Source organism: Macrotis lagotis, chromosome 1 (genome assembly GCF_037893015.1).
Source record: "Macrotis lagotis isolate mMagLag1 chromosome 1, bilby.v1.9.chrom.fasta, whole genome shotgun sequence".
Taxonomy (NCBI): Eukaryota; Metazoa; Chordata; class Mammalia; order Peramelemorphia; family Peramelidae; genus Macrotis; species Macrotis lagotis.
The window spans coordinates 310,012,544-310,024,959 of NC_133658.1; the positions used below are offsets into that span (position 1 = coordinate 310,012,544).

Here is a 12,416-nt window from a genome sequence, read left to right on the forward strand (position 1 = left end):
ACTTGGCTTAAATCAATTTACACATACTTAATTAACTTAAAAAAATCTAACATTTCAAGGATTAAAAGGGGAAAAGGGGAGGGGGGACAGAGAAAGGGAGGGGAGTGGGGAAAAGGGGGGAACTAACGAAAGGAAGGGAAAGGAAAAGGGAAAAAGAAAAAGGGGAAAGAAAGGGGAGGGGTGATATAGGAGGGCAAACACACTGAAGGGGGTGGTATTCAAAAACAAAATACTGGGGAATATGGATAAAAGGGGGGGAAAGGGGGAAAAATACAAACAGAGGGAAGATAGCACAGAGGGCAATAAAGAATTAGTAATCATAACCTTAAATGTGAATGGGATGAACTCTCCCTTAAAACGTAAGAAAATAGCAGAGTGGATTAAAAACCAGAATCTGACAATATGCTGCTTACAAGAAACTCATTTGAAGCAGAGAGATACATATAGAGTAAAGGTAAAAGGTTGGAGCAAAATATATTTTGCTTCAGCTGAAGTAAAAAAAGCAATGGTAGCGATCCTTATCTCAGTCAAAGTAACAGCAAAAATAGATAGCATTAAAAGAGATAAGGAAGGAAACTTTATCCTCCTAAAAGGTACCATAGACAATAAAGCTATTTCAATACTGAATATATATGCACCCAATGGGACAGCATCCAAATTCTTAGAGGAGAAGTTGAAAGAACTACAGGAAGACATAGACAGCAAAACTCTACTAGTGGGAGACCTCAACCTCCCACTCTCAGATCTAGATAATTTGAATCATAAAATAAACAAGAAAGGAGTTAAGGAAGTAAATAAATTGTTTGGGAAACTAGATATGGTAGACTTATGGAGGAAATTGAATGGGGATAGAAAGGAATATACCTTTTTCTCTGCAGTACATGGAACTTATACAAAAATTGGCCATGTACTAGGACATAAAAACCTAATGATCAACTGCAGAAAGGCAGAAATAGTGGATACATCTTTCTCAGATCACAATGCAATAAAAGTCATACGCAATATTGGGCCAAGGAGATATAGACCCAGAACAAATTGGAAACTGAATAACCTCATTTTAAAGAATGAGTAGACCAAAAAACAAATTATAGAAAGAATTAACCATTTTATTCTAGATAATGATAATAATGAAACAACATACCAAAATCTATGGGATTCACTCAAAGCAGTTCTCAGGGGATATATTATAGCTCTAAATGCTTACATGAATAAATTGGAGAAAGAGGAAATCAATGAACAAAACATGCAACTAAAAAAATTAGAGAAAGAACAAATCAAAAATCCCCAATTAAATACCAAATTAGAAATTCTAAAAATTAAAGGAGAAATTAATAAAAGCAAAAGCAAAATAACTATTGAATTAATAAAGCCAAAAGTTGGTATTATGAAAAAAACCAATAACATTGATAAACCCTTGATCAATTTGATTAAAAAAAGAAAGAAGAAAACCAAATTGCTAGTATCATAAATGAAAAAGGTGAACTCACCACCCATGAAGAGGAAATTAAATTAATAATCTGAAATTATTTTGCCCAACTCTATGCCAATAAATTTGATAATCTAAATGAAATGGATGAATATTTACAAAAATATACGTTTCCCAGGTTAAATGAAGAGGAGATTAAATACTTAAACAACCCTATCTCTGAAAAAGAAATTCAACAAGCCATCATTAAACTCCCCACGAAAAAATCTCCAGGGCCTGATGAATTTACAAATGAATTCTACCAAACATTTAAGGAAGAATTGGTTCCAATTCTATATAAACTCTTTGGGAAAATAGGGAAAGATGGAACTCTGCCTAACTCTTTCTATGAAACCAATATGGTGCTGTTACCTAAACCAGGAAGAGTTAAAACAGAGAAAGAAATGTATAGGCCTATCTCCCTGATGAATATAGATGTAAACATCTTAAATAAAATCTTAGCAAAACGATTACAACAAGTTATCACTAGGATAATACATTAATCATCAAGTAGGATTTATCCTAGGAATGCAGGGTTGATTCAATATTAGGAAAACTGTTAGTATACTCAATCATATCAACAACAAACCTATCAGAAATTATATGATCATATCAATAGATGCTGAAAAAGCTTTTGACAAAATACAGCATCCATTCCTATTAAAAACACTAGAAAGTGTAGGAATAAATGGACTGTTCCTTAGAGTAATTAGCAGTATCTATGTGAAACCATCAACAAGCATGATATTCAAGGGGGGAGAGGCTAGAGGCATTCCCAATAAGATCAGGGTGAAACAAGGGTGCCCATTATCACCACTACTATTGAATATTGTATTAGAAATGTTAGCTTCAGCAATTAGAGAAGAAAAAGAAATTGAAGGAATTAGAATTGGGAAGGAAGAGACAAAACTCTCACTCTTTGCAGATGACATGATGGTCTACCTAGAGAATCCCAAGAAATATTCCAAAAAACTACTGGAAACAATTAGCAATTTTAGCAAAGTTGCAGGTTATAAAATAAACCCTCATAAATCCTCAACTTTTCTATATATGTCTAGCAAGATACAGAAGGAAGAGCTAGAAAGAGAAATTCCATTCAAAGTAACCTCAGACAATATAAAATACCTGGGAGTCTATTTGCCAAGACAGACTCAGAAACTTTTAGAAAACAATTATACAACACTTCTCACACAAATTAAATCAGATTTAAATAACTGGGCAAATATCAGCTGCTCATGGAGAGGTAGAGCTAATATAATAAAAATGACAATTCTACCAAAACTAAACTACCTGTTTAGTGCCCTACCAATAAAAATTCCAAAAAATTACTTTAATGAGTTAGAAAAAAATTGTAAGTAAATTCATATGGAGAAATAAAAAGTCAAGAATTGTCAGCTTAATGAAAAAAAGTGCAAAAGAAGGTGGCTTAGCCCTACCTGATCTAAAATTATATTATTAAAGCATCAGTCATCAAAACTGTTTGGTACTGGCTAAGAAATAGAGTGGTGGACCAGTGGAATAGACTAGTTGCAAAAGCAGGAGATGATTATAGTGATCTGCTGTTTGATAAACCCAAAGAGTCCAGCTATTGGGATAAAAAACTCCCTCTTTGATAAAAACTGCTGGGATAATTGGAAGTTAGTATGGAAGAAACTTAGATTAGACCAACACCTAACACCCTTTACTAAGATAAGATCCAAATGGTTGCAGGACTTAGACATAAAAAACAATACTATAACCAAATTAGAAGATCAAGGACTAGTTTACCTGTCAGATCTATGGAAAGGGGAGCAGTTTATGACTAAGGAAGAGTTGGAGAACATCAACAAAAATCAACTAGATGATTTCGATTACATTAAATTAAAAAGCTTTTACACAGATAAAAACCACTGTAACCAAGATCAAGAGAAATGTAGTAAATTGGGAAACAATCTTTACAACTAATGATTCTGACATAGGACTCATTTCTAAAATATACAGAGAACTGAGTCATATTTTTAAAATAAAAAGCCATTCTCCAATTGACAAATGGTCAAAGGATATGCAAAGGCAATTTACAGATGAGGAGATCAAAAGTAATCCATAACCATATGAAAAATTGCTCTAAATCATTAATTATTAGAGAAATGCAAATTAAAGCTTCTCTGAGGTACCACCTCACACCTCTCAGATTAGGCAATATGACCAGAAAGGGTAATAATCATTGTTGGAAGGGTTGTGGGAAATCTGGGACACTATTACACTGTTAGTGGAGCTGTGAACTCATCCAACCTTTCTGCAGAGCTATTTGGAACTATGACCAAAGGGCAACAAAATGTGCATACCCCTTTGACCCAGCAATACCACCACTGGGTCTATACCCTGAAGAAATGATTAAAAAAGGGTAAAAACATCACTTGTACAAAAATATTTATAGCAGCCCTGTCTGTGGTGGCAAAGAATTGGAAATCAAGTAAATGTCCTTCAATTGGGGAATGGCTTAGCAAACTGTGGTATATGTTTGTCATGGAACACTATTGTTCTATTAGAAACCAGGGAAGCCTGGAGGGATTTGCATGAACTGATGCTGAGTGAGTTGAGCAGAACCAGAAAAACACTGTATACCCTAACAGCAACATGGGGGTGATGTTCAACCCTGAAGGACTCACTCATTCCATCAGTGCAACAATAGGGAACAATTTTGGGCTGTCTGCAAAGGAGAGTGCCATCTGTATCCAAATAAAGGGCTGTGGAGTTTGAACAAAGTTCAAGGACTATTCCCTTTAATTTAGAATAAAAAACAGATATTGTCTGATCTTGTTTAAAAAAAAAAGAAATGATCATTTACATTTGAATCATAGCTTGTTTTTTTGGACAATACCATATTTCCTACCTTAACTTTGTTATTTAATTCTCTTGTGAAATGCTCAATTACATTTGAATCACAGCATCTTTATATACAAAAGTATGACTTACTATGAAGGATTTCCAATTGCAAAACTCATTAATTACATCGGGTTATAAATAAAGAATATAACTAAATATGAAAAATTTGTATCAATTAACAAGGATTTATTAGGAGCTATTATGACAGTTTAGTATATAAGGAAAGGAATTTTTAATATTTTCAAGGAGATAAAGCAAAAAAGAGAAACTTCTAGAGATCAATAAAGAATATTATGAAATAGTAAATTGTGTGGTACAAACTATAAGTATTGCAGGAGTTCTGAGAAAGGAGAGCTCAATGTGAGAGATCAAAGGAGAGTAGACAAGACTTTATGTATTATGTAATAGAATTCATGTTAATATAGAAGTATATTGGAACTTTAGAAGAGTGCAATCCCCCACAAATACCGCAGTAATGCTCAAAATGTACCAGAAGGAACAATTATAAAGAAAATCAAAGAGAAACATCTATAAACTCTTCTATCTATCTTCTATCTATCTCAAGACTATACAAAAAACCCAGAGCAATGACAAATGAGAGAGTAGGTACTACATCTAGACCCAAAGAAGTAAATAAGGCTAGACCAATGTCCAGTACAGGGATCAGGGATCCTAAATCTGAGTGTCATTGAGATAGGGCTAGACTAGTAAGTAGATAGCACATGATGCAGTCATCTCTTTCTTAAACATATCAGAATCCAAAGTCAGAATAGCAACCAATTAGCACAAGATCTGGGTAGTTCTGTTTTACTTAAAGGAGGAAACAGGACGAGACCAGACTGACCCAGATCCTAGGCAGCCCCTGCCCAAATCAAAGCAGAAGTCAGTATGATGTCTCTGTCTACCCCATCCAAGATTATGGGAATTAAGAAAGTGTGATCCAAGAATAAAGTCCTCATTGAGAAATTGGGAATATAAATATGAGTAAAAGGAAGAAAATGCTTAACACAGTGAAGTAATACTATGAAATGAGAGAAACCTAAGAAGAGAACTCAGAACAAGAGAATAAATAATTCAATAACTCAGAGAAAAGAATGAGTTGGCCACCAGAATTATAAGTATGTAGTAGGAAGAAATTGATCAAGATATATTGTTAAATTAAATAAGAGCAATGAAGGAAAGGAAAGGAAGGAGAAGAGGATGGTAAACCAAAAATGGAATTCCTGAAAATTATGAGTCAATCAGAAAACAAAGTTTCTATGAGTCAACAAGAACTATAACAGAAAAAATGAAAGATATATACTATCAAAAGCAACTTACCTGGAAAACAAATCAAAAGCAAAATAATCTAAGAATTATCATACTTAAAATAATGAACAAGAACAAAAAAAGCTTGTTTATCCTTTTTTCCAAAAAATCAATAAAAGCTGCCCCAGGGCTATTAGAATCAGAGAAAAAATTGAAAGTAGAAAATCCTATAAAGTACTACAAACTTCAAGAAGGAAAGTACTACTGAATTAATCAGTTATCACACACACACACACAAAAGTAGTCTCTATTATAAAGGAAAAAGAAAAGATTTTGGAATATGCTATTCCAAAAGGGAAAGGATAAAGACTTATAATCAAGATACCCTACCCTGAAAAACAACATGGGGGGGAAAAGATTTTCTAACTGAATAGAGGATGAAGAATCATTGTTTTGGGCAGCTAGGTGGCAAAGTGGATAGAGCACCTGCCCTGGAGCCAGCAGTACCTGAGTTCAAATCGACTTCAGACACTTAACAATTACTTAGCTGTGTGGCCTTGGGCAAACCACTTAACCCCATTTGCCTCACCAAAAAAAAAAAAAAAAAAAGAATCATTGTTTTGAAGAGCATAAAGCTGAGTGGAACCTTTGAAAGGCAGAAGGAGGAGTCAAGGTACATATATTCAAATATTTCTAAGGGACTATTTAATGATAACAAGGGAAGAAGAAACAAGTATCCCTTCAAAACCCAAATGTCTTCAAGAACACTGGTAGTGAGGTAGATAGATCACCAGCCCTGGAATCAGTTTAAAACCTGAGTTTCAAACCTGCTTCAGACTATTTTTTTTTGTTTTTTTAGGTTTTTTTTTTTTTACAAGGCAAATGGGGTTAAGTGGCTTGCCCAAGGCCACACAGCTAGGTAATTATTAAGTGTGAGGCCAGATTTGAACCCAGGTACTCCTGACTCCAGGGCTGGTGCTTTATCCACTGTGCCACCTAGCCACCCCTTGCTTCAGACTCTTAATAATCACCTAGCTGTTTGACCTTGGGCAAGTCACTTAACCTCATTTGCCTTGCAAAAGCCAAAGGAAAAAAAAAAGAATCATTGAAAGAATTAATAAGACGCCTCTCCCCCGCCTCCCAGCTGCTCTCTTCTCAGGGTTTCTTCCCTCCTCTTCTCTCCTGGGCTCACCATGGTCCTTCCTGAGCAGTTGTTGGACAAATGGCACCTGGTGGAAAGTAAAGGATTTGACGAGTACATGAAGGAATTGGGAGTGGGAATGGCCCTGAGGAAAATGGCCGGAGTGGCCAAACCAGATGTTATAATCTCTGAAAGTGGGGATGAAGTTACCATTAAGACTTAGAGCACCATAAAAAATATACTACTCTGTTTTAAAATTGATGAGAAGTTTGAAGAAAGCACAGCTGATGGCAGGAAAACTCAGACCCTTTGTACCCTTGAAAATGATGCATTGATCCAGCACCAGGCATGGGATGGGAAGGAAAGCACAATAACAAGGGAAGTAGAAAATGGAAAGTTATTGGTGGACTGTGTTATGAATGGTGTGACTTGCCACAGGGTCTATGAGAAGGCCTAATAAAGAAATTCCATCTTCATGTGGAATTAGCTGTTATGAATGCACCAGCTCAGTTCAATGAGCAAACTCTCCAACCAAACTTTCTTGCTTTTTCTTCTTCTCTTCCTTTCTGTGGTCTGTTATTTCAGTGACTGACTACTTGCAAACAGTTTTATTTCCAAGCATTGATGTAATTAGGATTGTTTTGCTAGTAAATAAAGAATTGTGCAGTTACTAGAAAAAAAATTAATAAGATGTACAGAAGGTCTGGATTTTTACCCCTGTTTTGATAACTTTCTTTTCTTTGGGGTTTTTATTTTGCAAGGCAAATGGGGTTAAGTGGCTTGCCCAAGGCCACACAGCTAGGTAATTATTAAGTGTCTGAGACCAGATTTGAACCCAGGTACTCCTGACTCCAGGGCCAGTGCTTTATCCACTGCGCCACCTAGCCGCCCCTTTTGATGACTTTCTAAGAAGAAAAATAGGGAGAGAAAAGATAATGTATTAGGGAATAGAAAAGACGGAGAAGAAACTTATTTTCTCACATAGTAAGGATGCAAGAGATGAAGAATATAGAAGGGTGAGAATAACTGGCATTACATGGATCTTACTTTCATCTGAATGCAACAAATGAAGGTTGAACACTTTTGTGCACAAAGTGATGGAAAAATACATTACATTTAATAAGGAAATGGGCAGGGAAAGGGAGAGGAAAGAGAAATTTAAAAAGGAAGAATAGGATCAGTAAAGTTTTGACCAAAAGACAAACAAGCTTCTATGTCAGAGCAGAGTGTGAAGACAGAATTAAAAAGAGAGTAAAAATCTTGTCAACAGGAATGGGATTGAAGTAAATAGAAATAAGGCAGCAGAGGTGAAACAAATTACTTCAGTTTTTATTGAACTTATTCCTCTTCTACCAGCCTCTGTTGTCTTTATAAAGAGAAAGTATGAGCAAAGAGAGGAATCATTACAAAAGAATAGGGTGGAGAAAAATGAACAATTAACATTCATAACCATGAATATGAATGGAATGAACTCACATAAAAAAAGAAAGAGAACAGCAGACTAGATTACAAAGTAGAATACATTATTTTTCCAAAGTACCAAGCTATTGAGGAAAAAAACTATTTGAAAAAAACTGTTGGGAAAACTGGAAAGGAAAATGGCAGAAACTGGACTTAGACTAATATCTCATGCTATAAGTACTCAAAATTGGTACATACTTTAGATTTAAAGGGTAATAGTGTAAGCAAAGTAGTATAGCCTGGAAGAAATTACCTTTCAGATTCATAGATAGGGCAGGAATTTATGACCAAACAAGAAATATAGAGGTTCACAGGAGGTAAAATATTTAATTTTAATTACATAAAGGGGCGGCTAGGTGGCATAGTGAATAAAGCACTGGCCCTGGAGTCAGGAGTACCTGGGTTCAAATCCGGTCTCAGACACTTAATAATTACCTAGCTGTGTGGCCTTGGGCAAGCCACTTTAACCCTGTTTGCCTTGCAAAAACCTAAAAAAAAATTATAATTACATAAAATTAAAAAGGTTTTACCCAAATGAAGCCAATGTAGTCAAAATTAAAAAACAATGCAGGAAACTGGGGAGGGGGAAATTTTTGCAGTGAAATTCTTTGTTAAAGATTCTCTTTTTTTTTTGCAAGGCAAATGGGGTTAAGTGACTTGCCCAAGGCCACACAGCTAGGTAATTATTAAGTGTCTGAGGCCATAGTTGAACCCAGGTACTCCTGACTCCAGGGCCAGTGCTTTATCCACAGTGCCACCTAGCCACCCCTTAAAGATTCTCTTTCTCAAAAATATAAAGGAGGCAAATTTCCCCAATTGATAAATGATCAAAGTATATTAATTGGCATTTTTCAGAGGAAGAAATTAAATCTATCAATAGTCATAAAAAATGATATCAATCAGTAATATTTAGAGAAATGTGAATTAAGACAATTCTGAGGTCACCTCTTACTCATCAGAAAGGCTAGTATGATAAAAAAAAGGAAAATGACAAATTCTGGAAATTATATAGGAAAGTAAGTACTCTAATGCAATGCAGTTGTGAACTATTCCAGTAGTTCTGAGAGCAATTTGGAACTATTAAGCTATGAATATATACATACCCTCTGACCCAGCGATATCACCACAAAATATATATATAGCAAAGAAATTAAAGAAAAAATGAAAAGGATCCATACATACAAAAATATTTATGACAGCTCTTTTTGTAATTACAAAGAACTGGAAACTAAGGGTATACCCATCATTTGGAAAATGGATGAATAAGTTAGGAAGACTTATATGAATGAATACAAAATGAAGTAAGCAGAACCAAAAGGACAATTTATCCAGTAATAGCAATATTAAAACAATAATTAATTATAAAATATTTATTCTTATCAAAATACTGACCTATTACTATTCTAAAAAACTCATGATAAAAAATGCTAGCCATCTCCAGAGAGAGAGAGAGAGAGAGAGAGAGAGTTGATGGAGTCAAAGGACAAATTAAAGCATATATTTTCTCTCTATGTTTCTTCTTTTTTAGAGAGTCTAAAGAGGAAGTTTGATTTCCATGATTACATATCTGTAATGGGTTTTAATTTTCCTGTCTTCTAAATGAGTGCAGGGATATAAGGAAAGGGAGAAAATCTAGAATAGAAAATAAAATTGAATTTAAAAAACAAAAAATACAATACTATAAATATAGTAGGCACCAAACAAATGTTTTATGAATATAAAGGAAAATAAATCTAATATTTTTTCAAGATGCATATTTGAAACATAAAGATTCACAAAGAATGGAGGCAGCTAGGCAGTGCAGTGGATAGAGCACTGACCCTGGAGTCAGAAGGATCTGAGTTCAAATCCAGCTCAGATGCTTAACAATTACCTAGCCGTGTGACTTTGGGCAAGTCACTTAACCCCATCACCTTAAATAAATAAATTTTTTTTTAGGTTTCTTGCAAGGCAGTGGGGTTAAGTGGCTTGTCCAAGGCCACACAGCTAGGTAATTATTAAGTATCTGAGGCTGCATTTGAACTCAGGTACTCTTGACTCCAGGGGCGGTGCTCTATCTACTGCACCACCTAGGCCATCCCAAATAAATAAATTTTTAAAAAAAGATTCACAAAGAATGAAAACTGGGGACTGGAACAAAACATCATGGTTTAAGTGACCTAGAAGATCTCAGATAAAATTATGGTAAAAATAGACATAATGCAGGTTTGATCATGTCACTACCCTTTCCCCCTTAGTCAATATATTTCCACAGTTCTTTATTGACTTTATAAATAAAATATAAAATCTTCTCTTTTGTTTTTAAAGTACTCTAAAAACCAGATCCTTCCTACTTTTCCAGAATCTTTATGCCCTGCATCCTGACTCATTCCCTGGGACCTGATGATACTGGAGTCCTTGCTTGTTCCTTCCATGACATTCCATTTCCTGGCTCTTGGCATTTTTCACTGACTTTTCCTTCCATGCCTGAATTCTCTTTGCTCATCTTTCCCTCCTGGCTTTCTTAAAGTCTCAGCTAGCTTCCCATTTTTTACAAGAAGTCTGTCCTAGTCTTTCTTAAATCTTCGTATCTTCCCTCTGAAACTATGCCCAACTCATCCTGTGAATATTTTGTTTGAACAATTGTTTTCCTATTGTCTACCCCACATAAGGCTTTTGAGTTTCTTGAGAAGAGGAACTTTTTTTTTTTGCCATTTTTGCATTCCCAGTGCTTAGGACAATGTCTGGCACATAGTAAGTGATTAATAAATACTTATAGAATGAATAATTGTCTGTTGCCATATGTGGACTTTAATATTACAGTCCTGCCTGAGAAAATAGAAATGGCACCAATAGGAAACCTAATAGGAATAGCAGCTAGACTAGATGACATGCTCTCATAGGTCCATCCTGGAGGCTACACAATTTGAATCACATTGAAGGGAGAATACCAAAGGTTTAGAAAAAAATCATTGGCCTGTGTACCAATCCTTATAATCTTATATGCTGATGAGGGAGATAGCAGGGTGAGAAAATTAAAATCAAATTCTGAGTTTGAACATGAAGGAAAAGGTAGAGAAAAAGAAATATTTGAGCTCAGAACAGCCCTCTCATTAACTGCCCTAAAAGGACTATGCTATTTAGGCAATTCATTATCTTATGGGGGAAAGTACATCATACTTGATAAGTATTCATGGATAAAAGAAACAATTAGCAAGGCAAGAAACAGCTATCTGGGAGCAAAATCATGACTATATGGAATTGAAATCAAGGTCTGGAGCTATTGTACTTGCTCAAACTGGATCACATTTAGCATAGAACTCCAAGGTACCAAGAGTTCCCTTATTATGTAAATGTTAAGGTCATCTCTCCTGTCAATGAGGGCATGAAAAAGACCTGAACAGAAGTCTTTGTCCAGTCCTACAGGAAAGTAATGAGTAACTGAATGTTGGAAACTTTTGTCTTGCTGTCTTTTTGGAAAGGGAGGGACTTATAGGGGAAAGTTAATTGATTTGAATATTGGAAGTGCTTGAATACATTGATGTAAATTTCAATGACATTTCTTTCATTCTGAGTAAAGTTCTTATACAGAACATTTTTTATGTAACATTAAATGAAATATATAGTATGTAAGTGAATAATGAGAATGACTAGTGAAATTTGATTGGAGGACGTAAACATGCTCCCTACACTTGACTAACATAAGAATCTGATACTGGATTGGAAAAGGTGGAGTGAAGGAGTGTGTGATAAAGTCCTGCACCAAGAATCTTTTATTAGCTTTATTTTTTTTTTTAGGTTTTTTGCAAGGCAAATGGGGTTAAGTGGCTTGCTCAAGGCCACACAGCTAGGTAATTATCAAGTGTCTGAGGTCAGATTTGAATTCAGGTACTCCTGACTCCAGGGCTGGTGCTCTATCCACTGCGCCACCTAGTCACCCCTATTTTATTTTTTTCCAATTACATGCAAAGATAGTTTTCAATATTCATCCTTTTGCAAGCTTTTAAATTCCATATTTTCTCCTACCTTCCCTGCCCTCCCCCTTCTCCATAGCAGCAAACAATCTGATATAGGTTGTACATGTTCAATTGCTGCAATCTTAGAGGATATCCTTAGAGAAAATTCCAGTTCACATTACATATGAAAAAAAAGTGAACAAGAAAGTATTGATGTCTACTAATCTGAATGTCTACATTCCTAGTTCTCCAAAATCTTTTTGAGAATAATCTGCACATTTCTTCCTTGATATAAGAAAAA

General features: G+C 35.1%; 1 pseudogene; it reads left to right on the plus strand.

Annotated features, from left to right (window-relative positions):
• Positions 1 to 6,771: 6,771 nt before the first annotated feature.
• Positions 6,772 to 7,273, plus strand: LOC141517085 (fatty acid-binding protein 5 pseudogene; annotated as a pseudogene).
• Positions 7,274 to 12,416: the final 5,143 nt, after the last annotated feature.